We start from the raw sequence: 27,784 nt of genomic DNA, 5'->3' as shown, positions 1-27,784 counted from the left end.
GTGTTTCTCATTTGAATCCTGCACTCCGTGAATGCTGTAATTGTTTACAGACACTAAACTCTAACGCAATAAAGCTCTTTAAAAGGGATTCTTTCTATATCTTCTCATGTCCCTGGTCCCACAAGTACCTACCCAATATTATCTACCACCTTCATTACCCAAGCACCCTCTTGGGAGGGTAACATAAGGCTGCACACATTTGGCAAGTCCTATTAAGATCCAGTTCTTACATGCCAAGAAATGGGACAGCGTGCCAAGACATCAGTCCAAACTATGACACAGAAGCACATACGCTCTTGCACTGCTCCCTGCCTAGCTAGCACCCACCCCCTCCATACGTGGCCTGCATTTAAAACATCTCTGCAGACTTAGGACTTTACCAGACCCTACCCATTACTGAACAAACACTAGAGATTAATATATAACAAACTACAATTAGAATCTAAGATATGTATCTGTTAGAGATGAAAAAAAAAAAAAGCAGTGGGCCCCTCATTTATCCTAAAACTAGAAAGATACCACTGAACTCTCCAGAAGAGTAAGGAGTCAGACCTGGGGATGTCAGCCAAAATTTCTCTTTTTCCTTTCTATCCTACGGCCAAGGGTTTATCAGCATCTGGGACAACTTCCCAGAGAGCCTAACACACCCACATGGTTGTGGTGAGGAAGACAAGTGCCAAGTTTACCAAGTGCTGTGCAAATGAGGAAAGACAAGATGCTGGGGAAGGTGGGGGGGGGGAAGCATTGTGACAGAATGGGATGGAATTACAGTCTGGAAAATTCTAATTATGAATTATCATAATTTTACCAGGCACCACTCATTCATTCAACAGATGTCTCTTTTCTGGTTCTTCCCTGAAAATGTCTCTACTGATAGGAAAATTACAGATTTTTAGTCATAGTGATAAGGATACTGATATTGGCTACTAGGTAATGAATGCTTACTATAGGCAGACACTGTTCTAAGCATATTATATCTATTTATTTGAGTCTCATAAAACACCTCTGTGATGGGCACTATTATTATCTCCATTATACAGAGGAGATAAGCAGGTTGTTGAGTGTCTAACGCAATGCACAGATTGTACCTTGTGTACACATTCTATTCAATCTCTATAAGAAAATTCCCTCAGCTCCAAAGATGAAAAACTAATACCCTGGGACATTAAATAGCTTACCCAGGGCAAGGCTGGAATTTGAACCCAGGGAGTGTGACTCGGGATCTGGTGCTCCTAACTCTACAATCTCATTACAATTTGCCACATGGCTGCCTGACATATATTAAAAAAACACTTCTGTCAGGAGCTGATACCCAAACGTAATGCAGATCAACAGTCTCTTACGTGTGGTTCCATAATTCAAAAGGCTCTAAAAATCAGAAGCTTCTCATGACACCTTTGTTAGCAAAATATGACATGACCTGAATTTATTTGGCAGTTAATCCTAACCCCAACTGATGGGTACTTAGTCTTTATTAAGCCTCTTAGTGTGAATGTTCATTAATTTTGATGCAGATATATTAATGCACCTGATTACTGGGTTCTGTTCGAGACCTCACTGGCGGTGTTTTATCATGAATGGGCATCAGGATTCTGAATCCTAAAACAGATCCTGTTTGGGGAAAGAGATTAGAAACCTGTAAACCTCATTCCTACAACCTTAAATTCTCTGTTTTCTGATTCTAAGAGAAATTATTAGTTTAACAGATTATTGCATTTTTAGAAGCTGAGTCTGTGTCACTGCCATCTACTTTCCCATACCATCTTTCATATTTTTATGCAATTTAATTTTCAAAGCCTACCCAGCACCATGAGAACACTGACTAAAAATTAACACAATTCACGTTGTGTCTCCGGAGCTTGATGAGGGTCGTCAGTTTTCTTATTTCACTTCTGGCCACAATCTTCCAGTTGATACATCATCTGGCCTATTCTGGAAGGTACCCCCCGCCCAAAAAGTGACCGATGGAACAACGCATGAGACAGCCCCGGGAAGCACACCAGGTCCACCTTGCTCAAGTCATCGCCCACCAAGGGCCAAACCTAATGAAGAATAATACCACATCCTTTCATTGTTGTCATTAAAGTAAAAGTGAATTCCTCACTTGTAAAAAGGCATATATGTCAGGAAGTGTTCACAAGGCTGTGTTTTGGTCTTTGTTTTACTCATTTATCATTTTAACAATTATCAATAATGATTGCCAATACTTTCGTGCAGATCTTTTCATGCCATATAAGCATTTTTATATTCTCTGCACTTAAATGGGGGATTTTACCCACTGGGTAGATAAAAGTTAAAAAGAAAGAAGTTTTAGATATGAACAGCAGTAATTCTGTAGACTACCTACTTTATACAACCCTGTAACCACTCCAGAAAGTGAAATTACCTGGAAGGTAATAGTTTGGGGCTATCTCCAAAGCCAAAAATTTTTGCCCCTCACCTCCCCCATGCAGGGGAGGGGTGTTAGAGGCCAGGAGGACCTAACTCACGATTCAAAAGGGCAGCCAGCCATGTCTGGTGCAAGGTTAAAAGTTTAGACGTGTGCGTGTGTGTGTGTGTGCGCGAGCGTGCACAAGATCTCAAGGTACAGAATGAGTTTTCACTACTCTGTAGATCAAGGTCTAGCTTAAAATACAGGGCCTGCTAAGCCAAGCTCTCAAAGGCTTAGGCTTAGTTCTTTTATAGTTTACAATTTCACATAAATGATCACTTTTGATCCCCACAGTAACCCTATGTGGCAGGCAGGGCAAGGATGTGAAACCAATTTTACAGATTGAAAGCTACAGCTCAAACATGTATCGAAGGGGGGGAATGTATCACAGGGTTAAAAAAAAAAAATCCAGTGCTGAGGACTGTACCTAGGTCTTGTGTTAAAAACAAGCATTGATTTTAGCAAAGCTATGAAATTTGTTCACATCACCTTTTCTTCAGGATAATCTAGGAATTCTAACACCTGCGTGTGGAAAAAATATGAGTTTGGGGATTTTTTCCTACCATTTTAAGCAGGATATAATATGCTAGAATAACAATATATTTATCCGATTATCTGAAGTCTATATATATATAACCAATGCCTGAATAATTAAGAGTCCCAGCCAAAGGTTCCCCCCCCCCCCACACTACATGAAGCTGTGGAAGGAAGAGAATACAAAGTTGGGGATGGGGGAAGGTGGGGGGGTGATCATTTTTAATTTGAGAGTCAGGAATTCCAAATGATATACCTAGCTGATATTTTGGTGACCTCAGTGTGAAGAGTTTCTTGATTATTAGAGGGACTTGAGAAATGAAAACGAAGACGTTGTCCTAAAACATGAAGATGGTGAGCAACCCTAAAAGGTCAGATTGCCTGGTGCTCTTGGATGATCTGCTCACCGTAACAGGGTTAGGGTATGGCTGGGCAGGGTGGACATTCTGCACTCTGTTCCCAAGGCATCTCCCAATTCCCTGGAGAATGAAAGGAATTCTAGAAATTTGAGCTCTTAATTTGAGCACAACCTGGAGGGAATCCGAAGGAACTCTCCTCTGCCTACAAGTCCCTGGAAGGAGAGGCAAAGACGCTACCTGCCTCTGCCTGCCGGTTCCCATTTTCAGGGGCTGTAAGTAAAAATAGGTTTTACTGTATAGTGAAAAGATCATTAAAATGAGTAAGGGTTTTAAAAAGTTATTTTAAGTAAAAATATTTTGCTGAATCCTCCTGATCAATTAAATTGACTTCCACAATCAAAAGAAAACAAGGTACTTCATTTTTACGCTCATGAGAACAGAATACTCTTTACAAAATGACCTTTCTCTCATTAACACACACTTTGGGAAGTTAGCAGTATCTTCTGGACTTAATTATATGCATATCCTATGACCCAGCATTTCCTGTCTTTGGTATACACTGAGCAGAAATGTGTTCACATATTTATCAAAAGAGAAGCAGGAGGGGCGCCTGGGTGGCTTAGTCAGTTAAGTGTACGGCTTTCGCTTAGGTCATGATCTTGTGGTTTGTGGGTTCGAGCCCCGCCGTCGGGCTCTGTGCTGACTGCCAGCTCAGAGCCTGGAGCCTATTTCAGAGTGTGTGTCTCCCTCTCTCTCTGACCCTCCCCTGCTCATGCTGTCTCTCTCTCTCTCTCCTAGAAATAAATGAAAATTTTAAAAAAATTAAAAAAAAAAAAGGGAAGCAGGAGAATGGTCATTGCAGCACTACTCACGAGAGCTCCAACCTGGACAATATCCACATGCTTATCAGCACTAGAACAAACTGCGGGGTGTTCACACTCTGAAATGTTCAGCAATGGCAGAGAACACACAATTGTAACCTATGTCAACATGATGATAGTCACAAACATAATACTGAGTGAAAGCAGCCAAACACTAGAATGCAAAGTGTGTAATTCCATTAACAGCAAATCTAAAACCAAGCAAACCCCATCTATCTTGTCAGAAGTCAGGAGGGTGGTTACCCTTTGTGGGAGAATGAACAGAATAGGGTACCAAGGTGGCTTCTTGGATGCTGCCATATTCCATTTCTTGATCTGGGTCCTGGTTATCAGGATGTGTCACTTTTATAAGAATTCATCAGGCACCTCTGTGCGCTTTGCTGTATGTATGTTATACTTCAATGAATTTAAGTATACATTAAACATACATTCTAGACAGTCTCTTTAAAACAACCCTACTCAAACGTTTTCCTAGGTTTTCAAAATTATTTATGCATTTTAAAAGAGGAAAAGAATCTATTAACTGGATGGAATACTATAAATACTCAACAACCTACACCCAATCTGTAATCCAGATGAAATTGGGAGTGTACCGACTGGAGTCACCTAGCAATTCACAGAGAAGGTCTCCTAAACCTTCCCTGAGGCTACACATTAATTGCTCCCTCATATTCTAAGTATATAACATTACTCAGTTCTTGAGTCTTCCCATCCAGGGGCACTGTACTAACTTGAATTTTCAGCAAGAAAAAAATAAAGGTGTCTTTATCGGAGTTTCATCCATCCTGGATACTCTAAACTTACAACACAATGTAATCAAATCTCCTCTTTGCATATTCTGTTCTTTTATTTCCTAAGCACTGCCTTCCTCCTCCTCCCCTGAAGACGAGGTTCAACTCATGAAGTTAGAAATTAACGAGTCATGTAACAATTGAAGAGAATTCCCCCTACGTCTTTGGCAAGAGGGGTGAGTGGGTGGGTGGGTGCGTGCATGCATGTGCACATGTAGTGTGTAGCCACTCCCCCCCACCTCTTAAGGGTTGCACCTTAGTCCTTCTGTCCCCACTCGACCTACTCCTCTCTGACACCTCCTTCTGTCCCAAAGGTATTTAATTGAGCCTGCTTACCAGATGGCAAGAGAAGCCGCTTTGCTGGAACAGAAACAATTCCATGAGTGTTCAATAAGATGGTCAGTCCAGACAGTTGGCTCCACCTTCACGCCTCGAGCAGCTCTGCCAAGTCTTAACTAGGTATTTAAATGAGTGGTATAGCACAACAGCAGAGGGAAGAAATGAATACCTTTACGAGCCTAATGGGTCTCCCCTCCCCGATCTTTGCTGAGAAAATGCAGCAGTGAGTTTTTATTCACAGGCTTATTCTCTTAATGTCTACAGGTCTCTGCTGCAAGCCAATTTGGCTGACAGTTCACTAATAACTTCATTCAGCTCTGGATCTCCTCCTAGGATTCTAGGAATTGTGGCCAAAGGGGAGGAAAATATAGATTACCACCATTATCTCAAGAAGCTGACCAACATTAGTCATTAAAAGACAAAGTTCTGTCATTACAACAAACTCCAACAATCTCTGGGCAGGGAATTAATGGCAACTTAACTTAAGTGTTTCAGGAAAAAAAAAAACACCCAAAAACCAAAAAACATCCATGACTTTGTTTTCCCCTAGGCATACCTCATGCATAGTCTTTCACCATGTTTTTAAGGGATCCCTCCTGCCCAGATTAGACATCGTTTGATTTTTCCCGGACTATTTAGCCTCACATTGTTAAACAAATGGAAGGTCCAGAAAAATGACCTTATCTGTGGGGGCTCATCATTCTGCAATCGGAGGTCATGAATCTGGTACTACAAATCTTCATCATTTTCTCAAATCTCTAAGCTTATTCATTCTGGATACAGGTAACTCAAGAAAATAGTTTGCCAGGAGTACTGAAAAGGTTTCCACTAAAAAGCACAATAAAAAATAACCTAAGGGCACCTGGCTGGCTTAGTCAGCTTGAGCATCCAACTTCGGCTCAGGTCATGATCTCATGGTTTGGGAGTTCGAGCCTTGTATTGGGCTCTATGCAGCCAGCTTGGAGCCTAGAGCCTACTTCAGGTTGTGTGTTCGCCCTCTTTCTCTGCCCTCCCCTCCTCACACTCTGTCTCTGTCTCTCTCAAAAATAAACATTAAAAAATGTTTTTAAATATACTAGTATTGTTTTAATTACATGTGTGTTGGGAGTGGGGGTACATTACATGTAATTATGTTGTCATATATATTATCAAGGGCCCAGAATGGATTCAGGTGCTTTACTACATATTTCATTTAATACTCACAACAACCCTTCACAGCAGTTACTGTGTACTCATTTTACAGATGAGGAAACTGAGATTCTATGACACTTCACTTGTCCAAAATTGAACATTACTAAGTAAGTGGTCAAGTCTAGATGTAAAATTTGCCTTACCCTAAAGTTTATGTGTTGTCTTCTAGGTAAATACCTTTTTTTTTTTTAAAACAAAATTTATTTTTGAGAGAGATAGAGAGAGATAGAGAGAGAGAGAGAGCAAGCAGGGGAGGGGCAGAGAGGGAAGGGGATAGAGGGTCCAAAGCAGGCTCTGTACTGAAAGCAGTGAGCCCGTTGCAGGGCTCGAATTCATGAATCATGAGACCATGACCTGCACCAAAGTTGGCCCCTCAACCAACTGAGCCACCCAGGTGCCCCCAGGTAAATACCATCTTAAGAGAGAAAACTTATGCAAAATCTAGAAAGTGCCCAAAATAGGAATAGGGCTTCCCTGTGACAAATGAATCTAGAATATACCCTCTATACCCTCTTTCCTCCCCCTTCCCACTCCCATTTCAAAATGGAGCACGTTTCCTTTATAATGGAGAAGGACCAACATTTTTCAGAGTCGCCACACTCATGAAAAGGGGCATACATTCAGTTACAACTAACTCAGCTCTACCAAAAACTAGATCACCAACCTGAGAGCTTTCACTGGAAAAAACATAAATGCAAGGGCTTATGCTTGATCCTCACCATAAAAATCAGATCTTGAACACCATAGTGACTTGGAAGAAACAGGGCTATTCCTATTTCATGACAAAGGGCAATGCTTAGGAACTGAAAAGCATGGCAGAGGAAGAGGCGTGGACTGGGAATTTCAAACAAAATTAATCCATACATGATAGATGACCCTGTGCATATGGTACCCTGGGTACCCATTTCCTGGTGCAACAAACTTCCTTATTTTAAGGTTGTATGGAAAAAAATATAATAGCTATTGCTTACTATCTGTCTGGCACTAAGTAGTTTCCCCATGTATTAACTCACTTAACCTCATGAATATGAAAAGGCATTTCAATAGACTGCACTAAGGGCGCCTGGGTGGCTCAGTCGGTGGAGCGTCTGGCTCTTGATTTAGGCTCAGGTCATGATCCCAGGGTCATAGGATTGAGCTCTGCACCTGGCTCTGTGCTGAGTGTGAAGCCTGCCTGGGATTCCCCCTACCCCCACTACGACCTCTCTCTCTCTGCCCCTCTCACCTGCTCTCAGTCTCCAAAAAAAAAAAAAAAAGAGAGAGAAAGAAAGAAAAGGTTTCAGTAAAAACATTATAATGTATTTCACACTCTAACATGATAGTTATTCAAACAGTCTTGATAGGTTAACAATAAAGTAATAATAGGATAACTATTAAGAACAGTTTCTGAATGATAGGAATTCTATGACAGTTGGAGGTACAAAAAAATCCATTTGTCTGACTACTCAGTAAGAACTATTTACATTTTACTTAATGCTCTTCCACTCTTTTGGATTAATGGTTCTAACTTTGTGGTAAATTTTTGATAATTGGTCCATGCCACGATTTCTTAGCACAGTGCATTGTATCTAGTGAGAATGAGTAAGCATTTGCTTACCCTTTAATCTAGGCCTTAAGTCATTCAGATCATTATTCTGGTTGGTTAGTCAACCAGTCCACAAAAATTTAAAAAAAATTTTTTTTAAAAAGGAGAAAGGTGTCTGTCAGGTTACAAATTATTGCTCTTCTCCCAACAATCTATTAACAAAGCCTTCCCCCCTTATCCCAGTTTTTCCTTGTCTTCTTTGGGGTCTGAATATATACACACACAGACGCTTACATACTTCAAGTTCGCAAAAGAACTCAAATTATGAATTCCTCAGTCTGATGCTATTTAACTTAACACCCTACAAACCAACATGAGCTCTGAATAGTAAAAAGCATGTGGGAGAGTCACAAGTCAGTGACAAGTGTCACCTTTACAAAGAGCTGCCTGTTTTGGTCCACTCGATCCCTCAAAAGAAATTACAGGGGGAAAGGAACAGCCTGTAGTCTGATTTAGCAGGGAAAATCTAAAGCAATAATGTCAGCAAGCAAAATTCCTGGTCTTGATCACTTGATTTCCTGTTGGAGCATTCAAAACCAGAAGAGCGGGTGAGTAAATATGAACCCGGAGAACAAAGACAGGCAAAACAAGCCGGAAACACTTCCCCCTAAATACAATAAAACTTCTGAAGGGTGAGTGGATTTTTGTTGTTATTTGTTGTTGTTTTGGCTTTCAAAGAGAGTAAGAGGGGAAAAAGGCAAGTAAATGAGTTTCACATGTTGGAAAGACTCAGCCTTTCACCAGTGTAACTTGATTATAAGTAATACTCATGACAATGCATGGCAACCTCTCAGAAATGGAAAGCTGAGTTGCCCAAACGCTTTGCAGATGGTGCCAAATTTCCACTCCCCTAACTCTTAATTCCTCCACCCACTCTCCACCTCCTAGATCTCCATTAAGGTTTTTTTTTTTTTTTTTTTTTTTAAGTTTTGTTTCACCTTGAAAGAAAAAAGACAGAGGTTATTTAATGGTGTTGCATTTATTCTTGGGAGTGGGTGGCACTTTAAGTGTATAGCCTTCAATATTCAAGCATTCCGTGTGTGCACAAACCCATTCAAATGCTCAGGTCCTTAGGAATCCAGCCCTGAAGTTCAAAGGGAACTAGAAAAACTGAAATGCCTAACCTTCCAGACCTAAGCAAAGACGTTTAATAACTCCAGTCAATCAATCATGTCCTTTCTGAAGGTGGCAGAAACCATGTAAAATGTGGCCCCAATACTCTGGAGAAACTCACTCTCTAGACAGATGGAGAAATCAAAAATAAAGAGTGGCCACCAATGTAAAACAGACTTGGTTTGAACTTTGTGTGTTTGGCACAGGCCCAAGGTGCTGTAGTGGGTCGGGGGGAGGTTATGAGAGACAGACTCCAAAGAGATAGGGCTTGAGGTTGAGAGTTTGGATGAGAACATCTCAGAGTGCCCACAGCAAGGGTCTGGAACATAGTACTAAGCACGTGGGACCAGGCAACTGTTTTCCATGCTGGGGTTACAAGAATGAGTACGACCGACAAAATCCCTGTCCACGTGGACCCTACATTCTAGATCCCTTGGCTTCAACATATCCCTTCTGAAGCGCTTACTATGCACTGGCCCCATATACTTGGAAATGGATTGTCCAAAGACAAAGACTTTGCTCCTTTCCCAGAGAAGCTCATATTCTAAAGACGGACTCTGAAATCAGTAACTGTGATACAAAGACAGTTTCACAAGGGGAGCTTTGGGAACTAAGAGTGAACTAAATGGAAGAGGAATGAGAGGGCCAGACTGTGGAGGTTTTTCAAGCCAGAAAAAGAAGGTGGATTTTATGCATATGGTAGGCACTTAGGAAATAGTTTTTGAATGAGTATATGCATAAACGCATATTGGCCAAGAAATAAAGTGCTGCTAAAAGGATTTTTAACTGGGATGTGACATGATGAAATAGGTGATTTAGGAATGTTTATATTCCACATGTTCAGAGCCATGCACCCATTTTCCTAACTTCTCACAAAGGGAAAAAATCTAGGCCATTTAGAAACCAGTTATTATCCCAAGGGTCTGTGACAATCCTCAGAGCCAAATGAACTGGATCATCTAGCATAATACATGAGGGACCGTGACCTGAAGTTTCCCATGTGTCTTATCTCCTTCGCAAAGTTATAAAAATCCTCCGAGGGACGGTTTTATTCAATTGTGCAATCCCAATCACACAACAGAGCAATATTATGGAAGGAGACTGAAAAATACTCATTCAAAAAATAATTTAAAAATAACTTAATGCAGAACAACTGCTGGGGTTTAAAGCACAGTTGCAGTGTTGCATTCTGATATGAAGACTAGTTTCTGACATTTCAAAATATGCTACCGTGGAGGCCATTTGGGCTGTCTTTCACATGGAATGTTCACTGCTATCCTATCCAAATAGAGATAATTTTCATAAATGCAATTCTGGCACAGTCTTATTTAAAAGTGATGCTTTTTCAGGACAATCATTGAGTACAGAAACTTCAAATGGAAATATAACAAAACCCAGATAACTAATAATGTCAAACTACAGCTCTATACAAACTAGTTCTGTGGCCTGGGCAGGGGGACGTCATTTATCTTCCCTAGGTCTAGCGTCCCTCACTTAGAAAACACAAAACTGAGTTTGATTATAGAAAACACCGTGATTCTAAAATTTCCATTCTACTACTGTGCTAGAATTTTACTGAACTACCAATTTGAGAAGCGACTAATGCCAGGTATTTCTGCCATGTGTATGGATGTTTCCAGAAAATTACATTTGCTGATGAGATCTGAATTGTTAAAAATAAAAATTATAAACATATCTCTGAAACTTGCTACAGGAGGAGTAGCCAAGGAATCGAAGGATTTTTAAGATGAAAATTTCAATAGACAAAGCAGTCTGGAGAATGGTGAGTTTAAATGTGGACGTTTAAGACATGAATCAAAGCAGTTAGCCTTTTCCGAATAAATGTGATGCTAATATGATTACATAAATGTCTCCCAGGTCCAACTGCCTGTATCGTTTTTCAGGCTCTCCCAGGAAGGGTGCCTGTCACGCATATCGAATACCATGGTAACAACCCTAGCCTGTGATGGCTCCCGCACCACATGCCAGGATTCTCAATAATTATTAACTAACATTTTGATGAATGATGGCTCTCTGGGCTCAGACTCACAATGTAATTTTAATGAATAAATAAATGCTGGTTAGAGATATTCTTCAAATTTTAGGGCTAAAAAAACAGTAAGTGAAAGGGGAATTAAAAATAAACCCCACCAAAAGTCCTGTTACCAAATGGGTAGTCTCAGAGTTTAGATTCATCCCCATTTTCTAAGTTGTAAAAGGGAGGTGATAATAACAGCTACCTCACGGGGTTTTTGTGAGGTCCAATGCGTGTATAGCATTTATGCTTTGCATACAATAAGAGCTCAATAATGGTAACTTTTTAAAATTCTCCAAAAAGAACAATTATTCCCAGGAATAATGCATCATTTGAGGGGCGCCTGGGTGGCTCAGTTGGTTAAGTGTCCGATTCTTGATTTTGGCTCAAGTCATGATCTCACAGTTCATGAGTTTGAACCCCCGTTGGGCTCCATGTTGACAGCGCAGAGCCTGGTTGGGATTCTCTCCTTCTCTCTCTCTCTCTGCCCCTCCTCTGCTCGTTCTCTCTCTCAAAATAAATAAATTTTATTTATTTTAAATAATTTTTTAAAAAAATCTCATTTGAGATTACCCACATTCCTATCCCAACGTCAGAAACTCTTCTACATCAGTTTTTCGGAAGCCTTGTAACAAGATAAATTTAAATAGTCCCTATTTCCAGGAAATGACTTCCACAATTAGTTCCCAGGGCCTTTACCAGGTTGGCTCCCAGGCTCAGCCTACTGGTTTCCTCAAATAGCTTTAGAAATCCACATTCAAATTGGCTCCTTGGGAAAATGACTTTTCCCCCTGATTACTGATGGTACCACCTAGTGGGGAACACACCACAAATCTCCAGTTTGCTTGCGCCCAAGGCTTTGAACACATATGCCAAGGAGCCCAAAGGAGTAAACTGAAGTTGGGGAAAAAAAGCTGCAGAGGTACTGGCCTCTCCCAATCTGGTACCGCCCAACAGACAAGGTTCCCTCCATTCCGCAGGGCAGTGCATGTCCTGGGGGAAGTAAGCAGTCCTAAAAATCCAACCTGCACACGCTAATAAGCAAAGGGGCTGCAGGAGAGGAGGAAATGCACAAATTGGCTCCACCTTCAACAGAATCCATGGGCTCATCTGAGACACCCTCCCAGACCTACCCAAGAGGCAAAACGATTAAATCCCCTTTAGTGCTTTCACTGAACTTTCACGTTGTACTGCAAGTGATCGTTTATAGGCACTGGTAGTCACCTCATAGGAGGCACGTGCTCACTTGGGGAGGGGCAAAGGTCTGGGCTTTGGAATCATCCAGACCTCAATTCTCTCAGCTGCGTGACCAGCACAAGTTATTTAAGTCTTCTGAGCCTTTTCCTCATGGAAATTTAAGCAACCTACCTCCAACCCTGCAGGGAGGGGACAGATTGATCACTAGCACCTCCTAGGTTTGCTGTTAGAATTAAATGGGACGGTGTCAGGCATAGTGTTTTTGCCCAATTAAGCATAGCTGGTAGGAAAATTGTTATCATTTTCCCTAAATATCCAGCATCTTCACCAATCGATGGCCAATAAATGCTTAATGAGTAAATTAAAAAAAATGATACAACCCACTTATTTGACAGAAGGGGAAACTAAGTCTCAAAGAAGTTATGTGATAGGCTCCCAACGAGGAATAGGACACGGTGTGGACACTGGCTTCTCCTAGCTTCCAGTCTGCCGCTATTACATTTATAATATGCTGATTTCTCATGTTTTTAAAATCTCATGATTTTAAAAATCTGGCTATACTGCATACATAACTAAAAACTAAACCCGATTTACCCAAAAATGCCAGTTGGAACGGGAAGGAAAAATACATTATCTAAAACTACTGAATAAGGACAAAACCAGAACATCAAATTATTCTCCCCAAGTAAATATTTAATTTGGCTTCAGCTCCTGGAAGGGAGCATGGCATAGTGGAAAGAGTACGGGTTCTGGAAGCAAGGAGGTCAGCCTCTGGCCCTCAGGTCCACTACTTAATGTGGGGTTGGATGCAGGTTGCCTGAAGTGTCCAGAGCCTCAATTTCCCCCGATCTAAAAAAGGGTGTTCTAATATCTACCTTGGGCAGAGACTGCTAATCGTTATAAGATTTCTTTTATGGGATGGTGAAAGTGTTCCAAAATTAGATTGTGCTGATGGCTGCACAACTCTGGAAATAGTCTAAAAACCACTTAATTATACACTTTCAATGGGTGACATTAAGGAATGCAAACAATATCTCCCTAATATCTGCCTCATCCTCATAGCTATGAGGACTTAGTTACTCTCTATGTGAGGAATAGGACAGAGCACATAGTAGGTCTCCTTATTACATAGATTTAATTCCCATCACTCAAGTAGTGGTTATTCAACTTGAGAGGCACAACACAAATCCTGGTTTGCTTGTTATGAAACGCAGGTTCCTCAGCCCCACCGCCACAGATAAGGAGTCCACAGACCTAGGGGAGGCCAGTAAGTGTGAGGATTGTTGAGGGAGTTCTCATGGAGATGGCCTACTAATCACTGGAAAGTTCTACACCACGGAACCTTTCAAAACACAGTACCTCTACTCTAAGTCTCTGAAATGTCAGCATGGACTCTATACTGAATTTCCGTATCAACCCAAATTTCTGTAGAGTGTACTTTAAAGTATGATCCGGCTAAAAAAAGGTCTGTAAAAGAAGGAAAAACAGGGAGGGAGAGGGAGAGGTGCTCTCCACCTGCAGTCACCACGTTCAGGATTACAGATGGAAACATCTTTGGTTGGGGCTTCCCAAGGGGACAGGGGGAAGAAAAAGCAGGAAAGCACTTTGATTTGTACCTCCTCTGCCTTACCCCCGCTCTGAAGGGTATGTGTTAGTATCCTTGTTTCATAAAAGAAGAACTAACGTTCACCAGGACCAAGCCGCTTCCTCCAAAGTCACACATCCAACCCACAGCATGACGGGGCTGATCTTCCTACAACTCTGGGCTCCCCTAGAGGCTGGGGTTCAAATCTGGGACCGAGAGCTCTTAGTCCCCCAGATTTCTGCAGCAGCAAATAAGCTTCCTTTGTCCCAGCTTTAAGCTTCTTCAGCTCAATGTTCTGGAAATGCTCACCCTCCCGCCGTGGCCCAACTTCGTTTGCTGTAGGTGAACACAGACTCTGGATTGGCTCTGAGCTAGGTTCTAGAAGCCTTAGCATTAAGACTGTCCTATCCTAAAAGCTCCCACTGCCAGGGAGAAGAGGGAAGAATAAGCAGAAGTTGCAGGTAGTGGCCAGTAGGAAGGGACGTCTGACCCAATACAACACAAAGTTACCTGGAGCCTCGGTCCCAGCATTTGAAAGGAATTATTAAAGCCTCACGTACAGAGCAGGGGAGATCCCAGAAGGGCTGGTAGGTTTGCTTCCTGTTGACCTGGGACTCACATTCGCCAATAGCCCCACACCTGTACTTTGATTTTCTCTACTAATGAGACTTTGTATGCAGTCACAGAGATGAAATGACAGAAGAGGGGAGGGGGAGAAGGTATCCTATAACCCTGAACTGTATTTCATGAAGAGAACACACCATGGATGGATAGTACTCTCTGGAGTAATGCTTTAAAAAATAAATATGGTGATTGGCTTACAAATGGCATGGTTACACTGCATTTTTTGCACCAAGTTAATTTGCTTAATAAAACTATTTAAAACAGAACAGTGTTGGTAACTCTACTTGCGAATTCATTTATTAATACACAGCTTCAAACCTGGAGGCGGGCTGGACAGCGCTGTATCAAAGGTCCAAGAGTTAGTGCATATTGTTGGAGCCTGGCTAAGTGTTTGCATTATTTCTCAATGGCTGCAAAGCCTCAGAACTCCGACTTCACATTCTCAGGTAACTGCCTCCTCCTCCCTCCACCCTTGCCGTATTCACCTCTTACTCACACCCTGCGTCTCCTTACAAGACACTAATAGAAACAAATCCTCTTCCGGTTACCTTCTGTGGCTGCTGTCTAACCCCACCTCCTCCTGACATATCCTTTCACAGTAAAAATAAGAAGTCTCCTTTATAGAGGGGGAATCAGAGCCAGGGAGTGGCAGGGTAAGATCTGAACTCAGACACATCTGACTTCATGGCCACGGCTCTTACGGCTCTTACCAATTGCAGGTACAAACTCTCCAGTTGCTTCCCAGAGTAAAAGCCCACCTCCATACCCTATGTCAGGCATGCCCTTTGATTGGCTCCTGCTCTCTTCCCGCCTCAATCTGCTCCAGACACACTGGCCTCCAGGCCATTACTCAGACTGGCTGAGCACTTTTCAGCCACAGATCTTTTGTGCCTCCTGTTCACTTTTCCTGAAGCACGTGGCCTCTGTATGGACTTGCTCCCTCCTTGCTTCAGGATTCTGCTCAAATGCCATGTTCTACAAAGTAGCAACCCCAGTGGCCCTGGTCCTATCTGACATGTCCTAGATTTTATTTTAGGCCTTGCTGTCTGTCCCTCCATATTGGTATGTATGACACATGAGCAGGACTCTGTTTTGTTCCAACGGTGCTCCTGTACCTAGAACCATCCAATTAAAGAATTCATGAGAGAGGCACTAACTCATGGCATCTATACCACGAGAGAAACACCCTACTGGGAATTCATAGAATCTTTCAAAAATTCTTGTTGTTTGAGCAACGAAGAGACATCAGTGGGTAATAAGCAAATTAACAAACGGAAACTCACTCTGAACACATTTCTAGAGACAGGAGTTCTGCCAGAGTTTATGTGCATGTTGACCTTGTTTACCTCCCCCAAGTTCAGGGCAGCCTTCTTTTTTTTTTTTTTTTTTTTTTAAATAGTTTATTGTCAAGTTGGTTTCCATATAACACCCAGTGCTCATCCCAATAAGTGCCCTCCTCCATGCCCATCACCCCTCCTTCCCCTTCCCCCAACCCACATCAGCCCTAGTTTGTTCTCAGCATTCAAGACTCTCATGGTTTGCCTCCCTCCCTCTCCCCAACTATTTTTCCCCTTCTTCTCCCCTATGGTCCTCCATTAAGTTCCTCCTAATCCTTCTATACGTGCAAACATAGGGTATTTGTCCTTCTCTGCCTGACTTATTTCACTCAGCATAACACCCTCAAGGTCCATCCATGTTGCTACACATGGCCAGATTTCATTCTTTCTCATTGACATGTAGTATTCCATTGTATAGATAAACCACATCTTCTTGATCCACTGATGGATGTCAGTTGATGGACATTCAGGCTCTTTCCATGTTTTAGCTATTGTTGAGAGTGCTACTATGAACACTGGGGTACATGTGCCCCTATGCATCAGCACTCCATATCCCTTGGGTAAATTCCTAGCAGTGCTATTGCTGGGTCATAGGGGAGTTCTATTGTTAATTTTTTGAGGAGCCTCCACACTGTTTTCCAGAGGTGTTGCACCAGCTTAAATTCCCACTAACAGTGCAGGAGGATGAAGGGCAGCCTTCTTTCTAAGTGTTCTGTCTGTCCCTTTCTCATGCCTGCGTGTGCGCACATACTTGTCTTTTTATGCCTTGTATATACATTCACATTCACCCTCATCACTATGAAAGCAAATGGACCATAGAAGGCAGGGAGGTATTCCCGAGGCATCTCAAGATGTGTGCCTGGATTCATCCCTTCCCCAATCTCTTCAACCCTAATTAAGAATGGGAAGAATCCATATACACTATGAAAACGTAGCCAGGTGAACATTTTGCTTCATGTCCATAGAACAGCATCAGACTTCAGTAAACTAGAGTCCCCATAGTGGTATGATTTTTAGAGCTCAGGAGGATTTCCTTCTAAAGGGGCTCGGGGAGGCATTAAATAGGGCCCTTTCCATTTTCTCCACAATGCATTAATATCAACTTTAAGGAATGAAGCCAGTGGAAAAACATTCCATGCAATGAACAGACTTGCTCTACATTACAGAAATAGTTGAATGTGATATACAATTAACTGCCAATCTGCCAATAAGATTTCCTCAGATCATCATTTTTTTTTTTTTTTTTAAACACATTCCTGCTAGAGAGTAAGGCTCAGGGGAAAAAAGGTTTTATTTCATTCTTCCTTCCTTTAAAAAAAAAAAAAAAAAGAATATAATATTGACATACATCTGAGCTGATTCTTGCCAATTAACTGCTCAAGGAAAGAGTTGACCCATTAACAACGTTGGGGGAAAAATCCAGTACTACTCTTTGACTTAACTAGGGAAATAAAACTAAAAGGTATGTCTCAATATTTTCACTCTTTTTAAATGTGGTCTTTCCCTAATTAACTCTCCCCCCATAGACGTATACATAGGGATTTTTAAGATCTTGTCAATAACTCTGATTGTTCAAATGTCCTTTCTTAAGACTAAGTTTTCACGTATCATTTAAAAGTTGCTAGCCTTTGGGGCGCCTGAGTGGCTCAGTTGGTTAAGCATCAGGCTTCAACTCAAGTCATGACCTCATGGTTCATGACTTTGAGCCCCACTTCAGGCTCTGTACTGACAGCTTAGAGCCTGTAACCTGTTTGGGATTCTCTGTCTCCTCTCACTTTGCCCCTCTCCCACTCACACCTCTGTCTCTCTCAAATGATAAACATTTAAAAAAAAAAATTGTTTTAAGTTGCTAGCCTTCAACCTCTAGGAAGGAAGGTTGAGACTTATTGTGGAGGTGAGATGGGGAAAAGTCAAATGGCCCTGGGGAAATGCTAAATTGTTCAGATGCCATAAATCAGCAAAGAAGCACCCCCAGGTTTTCCAATTAAATTACAGGGCAAAATTCTGGGTGCAATTTTAAGTTCAAAAGTAAGAGTTCTGTGCTATCAGATCCTGACCACAAAGGACGCCCAAATCTTTAACTGCCAGCCCCCCTGTGCTACCTCAGGGGACACCAAACGACCCTAACTATAGAATCATATCAATGTTAGTCTCAAGGCATCTTTTTCTCTTTTTGTTTTTATTCTAGCCAATCTTTATCAATCATGGACAGCAAGATAAAAAGAGATTTGTGTAAGATCATGGAGGATGTGGAAGCAAGGCTGTGAAGAGTTACAAGTATGAGGGGCCCATTGAAGTAATGTTAGAGCAGAGAAATAAACAGATCTGATACGACTCAAAGTAGGATAATTTGGCAGTGACAGAAGACCGATTATTAGTGACCTAAACATAAGATACTGTTGAACATAAAGATTAGGGTCAAAGGCTGTTGTGGATTCAAATCCCAGCTCTGCCAATTAGTACCCGAGTAGCCTAGGGCACATTACTTAACTCCAAGACTCCCCTCTGCCCACAACTTCTACTTCATAGGATTATTGTTAGTATTCATAAGATAATCCTTTATCTCAGTAACACAGTAGCCAATGTACAGTAAACGACTATACTCAATAAACGACTTTTGTTGTTGCTATTGTAATAAACCAAAACAAAGAGAGGGGTGGGGAAGACAGAAGGTCTAGAACTGAAAGGAAGGACCGGTTACCAGGGGCATTTCTGATCTCTCAGTTAATTGGTTCTGAGAGTATCAATAAGAGGTATCAAAAATGCCACAGAAGTTTGAAAGCTGGGTAATTATAATTCTAACAAAGATAGATTCCATTTTTAGGCCATTAGTTTTACTTAGTCAAAAAAAAAACAAGCAAACAGAAAAGAGTTAGAGAAGCAATGTTCCCTACAGTCACTACAAAGCAGCAGAAAAAGACAGACGTTCTGAAAGTTACCCCCATTCTTTTCAAGCAGATAGGGTACAAGCATTAAGCCATTTCTGTCACAAAAGAGATTTCTCAAGAAAAATTCATGGAATTAAGAATATTTTTTGGAGGGGCGCCTGGGTGGCTTAGTCGGTTAAGCGTGCGACTTTCGCTTAGGTCATGATCTCGCGGTTTGTGGGTTCGAGCCCTGCGTCGGGCTCTGTGCTGACTGCCAGCTCAGAGCCTGGAGCCTGTTTCAGAGTCTGTCACTCCCTCTCTCTCTCTGACCCTCCCCTGCTCACGCTGTCTCTCTCTCTCTCTCCTAGAAATAAATAAAACATTAAAAAAAATTTTTTTTAAAAAAGAGTATTTTTTGGAAATATATGAAACTTACACTCTCACAAAAGCAAGCACCAACACTACAGACTCATGAATTCAAATCCCATTTTCCCAATTCAAAACTGACACTTGGGACAGTATGCAACTACAATCGGATATAACCCAATGAAAGGGAGGAAAATACGGTGAGAAACTAAAGGTTTCCTTTTTTATATGTCAGATTCAGCCATGTAGACTCTATTTCCTTCCTGTGCCATTAAATTAGGGGAATCCGTCACTTTTTTTTTTTTTTTTAGAATTTAAGCAGAAATATAGAGCAGATTATAAATACCAAGATCAACAAAATTATTTTTGAATACTAGCAATGAGAACGCGTCTTTAGAAATCTCACAAAAATTGTTTAAAGTACTCTAAATCTCATGACTCTATGGAAGTGAAGCGCTAGTGTTACCAAAGCAATAAACCTAGGAATAATTTTTTCCAACAAAGGAATTTTCTCTAGCCAGTTGACTTCACTCTTAACTTTAAACAAAATTTACAAGGGAATAGAGTGATTAGCCTCCCGAGACAAAACTAGTAATTTATCCAAAGTAAATCTCTGCTATGCTATTATTCACAAGGATCCTATTTATATTAACTTCATTATGTAGGATGTCCCCATGCTGATCAAATATATGTCACCTTCATTACACATAATTAAGATTCCCTAGACAGACACACTTGAGATGGGGGGATCTCTCAATTTTTTATACCACTGCAAGGTTTTCTAAAACTCATTCATATTTAATTTTTAAGGATGCTTTGCAGCACATTAAATATTTAACAGTCAGAGGAATTTCAAACCAGAATGCTAAATGTCAACCTATTCCTCCAAAATACTTATTTCATTTGCAGTAAATTAGCTGGACCTCCCCCTTCAGAAACAGGAAAGAAGGGGGAAAAAAAAGGTCTTCAAACTTAACTCACATTAGGACACTGAGATAATAAAATATACTTACATAATGAGACCATGTAAGAGATTTAATATCAGGCTTACTGTAAGTATGGTAGAATTCTAAAGTAGTGCGGCTCACATTATAAATGGAGATAATCTTTCAGAAACTCATCCCCCTCTCCTTTCCAGAATTCATTCTGCATCGTGCAACATACATTAACATACAGAATGGATGTGATAAGTCAGCGGTAGCAGGAGCTGAGACAGAGAGATTCCACAGCCTTGGGCCAATTAGCAGTACAAAATGACAACTGAGGAACGCAGCTCACTGTTGGACCCTAATTAAGGGGACTTAGCAAACCCATTTTGATTTCTGTAAGGAGTTAGTATTGTAGGGTCATAGACCATGTGGTGATCAGTACTCACTGACCACCTGCTTCCCCAACAAAAAAACATACAGTCTTTTTTTTTTTTTTTAGGTTCATATGATAACAAAATCTGACTTTTGAAGAGAGAAAAAGGAAATTGGTTTTAAGCCATGATGACTGGAAGAACAGAAAATGTATTAAAAAAAAAAAAACATGAAGGACAGGGTGGCTCAGTCATTTAACTGTCAACTCTTGGTTTCAGCTCAGGTCATGATCTCACGGTTCCTGAGTTCAAGCCCTGCCGCGGGCTCCACACTGCTGTCGCAGAGCCTGCTTGGGATTCTTTCTCCCTTCCCCACTCATGCTCTCTCCCTACATAAATAAAGTTAAAATAAAAACAAAAATAAAAAGGAAGAACAGAAAAATCTCCAAGCCCCAGAGAATCCAGGAGACTGGACTGTGTCAGGTCAAAATTCAGTTCTTCCAGACTTTAACAACTCAGCAAATGCCTTGGCACAAACTGATTTCAGAAGAGCACTGTGTGAATGTGTTCCTGCAGCGACTACACAAAACCTCTGATCACAAGACCTCCAGAGGAAAGGCCTGCTCTCTCATCTGAAGTCAAAACCAAGGGCTGCACGCTTGCTGGGATGGCTCAAATCAGGAGGAATCTCTTGGGTTCATAACTTTTCAGTGTTAAAAAGTGAACAGCATACTTTAGGAATGCCAACAAGAGTACCGTCTAGCTGGCATCTGGGTTGCACTCAAAGATTCCAACTTTTGGACAGCCTTGATTTACAACAGTTTCTATAGAGCTAGAAGGGTAGAAAGGGAAACAGCTCCATGCCTTGCATGGAAGTCGATCTGCATCATTCTCCCCCGGCCCCCACCCCACATCTTACTAATGCACTTTATGCTATTTAATAAGAATCACACTATTTTTCTAACTAATTTTGCCAAAAAGGTCCTTTAAAAAAAGCCATCTCTAACTTCTTACATTGTCTTCCCTCTCTAATCAAATAGGAAAATCAGGCAGGATCTGCAGACTCCAAATTGCTTGCTACACACCAAAGATGCACTAGGTACACTGAAACGTTCCAGTAGGGGCACCGGCGTGGCTCCGCTGGCTAAGCATCCAACTCTTGATTTCAGCTTAGGTCATGATCTCATGGTCATGAGATTAAGCCCCGTGTTGGGCTCCACGCTGGCATGCTTGGGATTCTCTCCCCGTCTCTCTCACCCCTCCCCCATGTATGATCCCTTTCTCTTAAAATGAATAAAGAAAAAAAACTTCACTAATTAATCCACTCATGACCTTCTACAATAAATGACTTCTAGCTGTCCTTTTCCTAGAGGTTTTATGAAAGAATTATGGTCAGAAAACTAAGGCCTGGATTCCACCACCCTGAGACGTAAAGCCAAACTAGAGGTTGTCAGAGAAAGAGGGTTCTGGAAAAGATGGCCTCTGCGCCAAGGCTCCTGACGTCTAGGGGGAAAGAACAGGCCTCTGACTGACGTGGAGAAAACCAATCTGCAGCCCTCCCTGAAATAGCAGGAACGGCACATTGCTTCACTTCATCAATTTTGAAACTTTAACTTAATTGCTCCTTTCCCTGATGCTCCCACCCCCAGTCTCTTTCAACTTCAGAAGGGTAAGAGAACCCCTGGTACGGAGCAGTTAGCCCTCTCAGGACTTTTCAAATTCCAAAACAAGTCATAGCAGGCTGGAATTTTCTTCTGGGAATAACCTTGTTAATGTTATTAACTACTTTTGTTTGTCTCTTTTCTCAAACTGCTTCAAAACCCCAAAAGAGTCATTTGAAGACCTCATGGCTTCCCATGCACATGGGTAGCCATAAATCATTTCTTACAGGGGCGCCTGGGTGGTTTAGTCGGTTAACCGTCCAACTTTCCCTTAGGTCGTCATGATCTCACGGTTCGTAGGTTCGAGCCCCGCGTTGGGCTCTGTGCTGACTGCCAGCTCAGAGCCTGGAGCCTATTTCAGAGTCTGTATCTCCCTCTCTCTCTGACCCTCCCTTTACAGTTTTTCACCACTGAAAGATGAAGGAAAAAGAAAGGGGCAGCTGAGAGGAGAGACCACTCTTAACTTAGAACCCTGCACACAGTTCAAGTCTGGCTCAAGACCTCACGCTACGCAGAGTCTTCCACACACAGAGAATAGCTCACCCTACGAGTAGTGGACACTATTCCAATTATGCCCATTTTCACCCACCAACACTTGTGGGTTCTAAGGGGTTGTGACTTGTCCAAAGTGAGATGAGCACTAACTCCAGCCCCTAAATCCCAGGGAGATACACAGTTCTTATTAACCCAATAAAGCAGTGCTGGGCAAGTTTTTATTTGGCCCTAGCAACAGTACTTCATACTGATTCCATTCTTTACAGTTCCTAGATCATCTGTCAACTTAAAAGCAATTCTGATTTTAAGAGCAAGCACACATCCAGAACAAAAACAAAAACAAACTGGTTGCTTACATTCCTAGGATCTTCATAACACCATGAACATGGAGTAGGCAGTGACCTCGTCCTCACCTATAGTCATCTGGGAGAGCGATAAAATGAACATTGGTCGGTGGTCTTCCTGGAGAAGCCGGCCTTCCTCCACTTCTCTCCAGCATAGGGGAGCTCTCCATGTAACCTCACAGGCAGGCTGAAGGAAGCAGTGTTGCCTTTACCGAATGAAAACTCAGAGTGTCCAGAGTGATCTCACAAGTTAAAGCACACCACACATGTGACATCAATTAAGTAGGAATGACCTTTCTATTTAGGAAAATACTGAAGTGCCAGCCAGCCCCCTTAATGTCTGACCTACATCTGAAACTAAAGAATGGCAATAATTCTAAAGATTTAAACACTTCAGACTACTGTATTTGGTCATCGGTAATACAGTGTGGCAGAAAGGCCGCCAGGATAAGGAATTAATTGAGCTGCATTGAGAACCAGCACGTCCAAACTGGACAAGATTTTTCAGAGCAGCTAATGTGACACGCTTACCTTAAAGAGAACGTAAAGAATGCCCCGATAGGTTACTAGTTTCAATTCTTAAATAGATATCTAGATGACATTCTTTGATTATGTACTAATCGCAGAAAGATTCTTCATGATCTCTGTCATTTTAAACCCTTGGAGGTTCACATTTTTACTCTGTCTCTGGTCGCGAACACTCATTTCTCAATGTCATTCTTGACAGAAGACCGAATACCAAAATTTGCTTATCTAGATTTACAAAACTTTCAGGAGAGTTATAAAGCAGAATACCAACTGATGTTATAATTTTATAATAGGATATTTGTTTTTCGCAAGAGACATCAATGAAGCCACGCTGCTGGGACTGTCCACTGGTGATGGGATTATGGATGCACTGTGTACAAACACATGGAGATGTAGTTAAGGCTCTTCATTCACATAAAATTCTAATTCCGACTCTCCACGTGCTAGCAATGCAAACATGGTCTAGTTACTTGGCCATCCTTGCTCAATTTCCTCAGCTAAAAAAGAGGAATAATATTCTCTAGCCCATGGGATTGCTGTATTAAAGGACGACAACAAAAATGAGATAAGGAAAGCAGTAAGTAGCCACGGATATAATAAGCACAATAAATACAGCTACAATCACCACCACCAGTGTCTTTGTTTCCAGGATTTCCCTGCATTGAACATACAATATTTTTGTACTTTAAAAACAGGATTTAGGGGTGACTGGGTGAGCCTCCGACTTTGGCTCAGGTCATGATCTCACGGTTCGTGGGTTTGAGCCCCGCGTAGGGCTCTGTGCTGACTGCCAGCTCGGAACCTGGAGCCTGCTTCAGATTCTGTATCTCCCTCTCTCTGTGACATTCCCTGGCTGGCTGGCACGTGCTCTCCCTCTCTCTCTCTCTCTCTCTCTCTCTCAGAAATAAAGCATTTAAAAATAAATAAATAAATAAATAAAAACAGGATTTAAATGATTTCAAGGATAATTTCCCCCCCTAATGCTGCCATTCATTGTTCTTACCATATAGAAAGTCCTCTCTGGAAGCAGTCTTTTTTTTTTTTCTTTTTAGAACTCCTCTTTGCATTTTGATAATGAACTACTAGCTGTCACTACTCTCAAAATCAGGTAGACATGCAAATATAGTGTACTTCAAAGTACTTTTACACAGTTAGATGCTAAATAGTATATTATTCCTCTCTGCCTCACATGCGCTAGGAAACAGGCTAATAACTCAGGGAATTATCATACAATCAAGGGTTAAAAACCCAACGTATGAGGTTACATGGGATCCTGAATCATGAAGCATAAGAAACATAAAAGCAGATAAGGTCCCAAATCTGACAAAAAGCTACCATGGGCTATATCTGGATAAAGGGGAAGAATCTTCATGCATACCAATTATTCATGCAGCGGTCAATATTTGTTCTTATGCTTGTTTATCATTATTCAAAACAGGAAAATAGAGCTGCTCAAAGCTGCTTCTCCTTTCTGCTAAAAGGGCACAGATAGTTTCATTGCAAGGATTTAGAAACAAAAAAGTCAGCAAAACCTTTAGGAGCTTTTTCAAAGCCTGGCACCATTTACATCACAAAGTTTAACAATTACGAGAAGAGAAGTTGGAATGCTTCGTATTTCATTATGCTAGGAAAACCAAGAATAAAGCATAGAATAATTTCCAGATGGTGTCCTTTTCTGTGCACATTATTCAATTCAACGTTGTTCTAAAAGCTTTAGTCATCTGAATCACAGAGCTGTAACAATTCTACGCAAGAATCTTGTTTTCAGATAAAGACTCATATACTCTGTTTATGAAGCTTCCTAGCCATTAGAAAGAGAATAAGGGGGAGAGAGTAAAGCATGAAAAAGTCTCCTATACTAACAGCAGGATCGATAACTGGGTAAGGATAGAGCCGGATCCCCAAGTGACCAAATTCCCTATGGACTATTTTAGACTTTTTTCTAGTTATCAAATCTGTGTGTGCATGTGTATAAACGTACGTTGTATATATAAACTTCCATTTTAACAAGTGCAAAGATTTATGGAATCAGAAGTTTAAAAAGCTTCAGAAAAATAAACTTACATTAACTATGAAACTAAGGGCATTACAGATTAGCATCAGTCGCCTGCAGAGGGAAAAGGGCATTTAAAAAAAAAAAAGCAGATGAACTCTGGTAGGGCTTGACCAGACCTCAGATGGGTCCAGAAAGCTTCTGTAAACCAAGGTTTGCCTCAGAGACGCGTGTTCCAGTAATTAATTGCACCTAAGTGCCCCTCCATACCAACACAGGCAGGCCGTCCACACACAGAAGACCTATGTCTATGTAACACAGCTCCAAATGGAAATGCTGTATTAAAATGCTGTATTAAAAACAAACTCATCCAAAGCTATGTTTTTATTATGGAAAAACCTATAAAAGACTAAACAGTATAACAAATCTCCACATACCCATTACCTAGTTCCAACCATTACCAACTCAGTCAGTCTTGTTCATCCTGTACCCACTCTCCCCAACCTGAAGCCAATTAAGGATACCCTATAATGTCATCCACAAATAGTTTATGTAAAACTCTGAGATAAAGATGATTTTTGTTTAATTAAAAAATAAAAATAACAACCAGAGGCACCAGGGTGGCTCAGTCAGCTAAGCATCCCACTCTTGATTTCGGCCTAGGTCATGATCTCAGGGTTTGTGAGGAGCCTCGCATCAGGCTCTGTGCTGACAGCATGGACCCTGTTTGGGATTTTCCCTTTCTCTCTCTCTCCCTCTCCCTCTCTCTCTCTCCCCTCTCACTGTCCCTCCCCGACTTGTGCTCTCTTTCAAAATAAATAAACTTTAAAATAATTTTTTTAAACCCATGACACTACTGATGCTTGAATATCATGAAGTACCCAGTCAGGTTCAAATTCAATGCCAGGGCTTTATGAATGCTCTGCTGGGAAGAAGGAAAACAGCACTGAGGGGCAGGACATCAGAGTAGCTTATGCTTTTGTTTTAACACTGTGCCAGCACTTAGTGCATAGTATGGTCTAATGTCTGGGACTCCAATCATTCCAAAGTTTGCTAAGGCTCCTCTATTTCTCTTGGAGCCAAGATGCAATGTTTGTTCACTTGAAAAGGAGGCCACAGCAGAATAAAACACAGGAAGCCATTTTCCTCACTAGTATTTTCATAATTAAGGGGAAACTATCAAATGAGCCTGAGTCTCTTGAATTTTAACTATGGCTCATTAAAAAAAAAAAGTTTCCCTTTAAAAAATTTCAGACTGGGGCGCCTGGGTGGCTCAGCTGATTAAGCATCCGACTTCAGTTCAGGTCATGATCTCACGGTTCATGGGTCCGGGCCCCACGTCAGGCTCTGTGCTGACAGCTAGCTCAGAGCTTGGAGCCTGCTTCAGATTCTGTGTCTCCCTGTCTCTCTGACCCTCCCCTGCTCATGCTGTGTGTTTCTCTCTCTCTCAGAAATAAATAAAACACTAAAAAAAATTTTTTTTAAATAAAATATTTCAGACTTACAAGCAGCAAATATAGTACAATGAGCTCCCATGTACTACTCACCCCACCCAGGACATCATCTTTCATAACTTTTAAGAAGCTGCACCGATCCATACATTTTCATGAACCTGTATTTAACAAAAGATTCTTAGATATGAAACTAAAAACCTGAGCAACAAAATAAAAAGAGAGCTTCATTGGACTTCGCCAAAATTAAAAACTTTTGTGCTTCAAAGGACACCATCAAAGTGAAAAGACAGCCTACAAAATGGGAGAAAATATTTGCAGATCATATGTAATAAGTGACTTGTATCTAAAATATATAAAGGATTCTTACAAATCAATAAGAGAAAGAATTTTAAAATAGGCAAAGCATCTTAATAGACATTTCTCCAAGTAAGATCTACAAATCGTAAGAGCACATGAAAAGATGTTCAACACGGTTACTCAAGGAGGACATGAAAATCAAGACCACCATGAGATACGACTTACCAATGACTAGAACAGCTAGACATAAGTCAGATAACCAGAAGCACTGGTGAGAATACGGAGAAACTGGGACCTTCATATGCTGCTGGCCTGCATTGTCAAATGGTAAGGCTACTGTGGAAAACAGTCTGGTAGTTCCTCAAATGTTTACAGAGTTACCATATGCCTAGCAATTCCCCTCATACATATATAACAAAGGAAATGAAAACACATGTCCACAGAAAAACATACACAAATCTTTACAGCCAGCATTAA

At 41.2% G+C, this 27,784-nt stretch overlaps 1 protein-coding gene across 1 annotated transcript in view; it reads right to left on the bottom strand.

The window, feature by feature from the left end:
* The window catches only part of CACHD1 (cache domain containing 1), a 216,486-nt gene that overhangs the window by 132,116 nt on the left and 56,586 nt on the right, over positions 1–27,784 (bottom strand). The gene's annotated exons all lie outside the window — the stretch shown is intronic.

Source organism: Hyaena hyaena, unplaced genomic scaffold (genome assembly GCF_003009895.1).
Source record: "Hyaena hyaena isolate Hyena2069 unplaced genomic scaffold, ASM300989v1 scaffold_75, whole genome shotgun sequence".
Lineage (NCBI taxonomy): Eukaryota > Metazoa > Chordata > Mammalia > Carnivora > Hyaenidae > Hyaena > Hyaena hyaena.
This window is presented reverse-complemented; position numbering and strand designations above follow the sequence as displayed.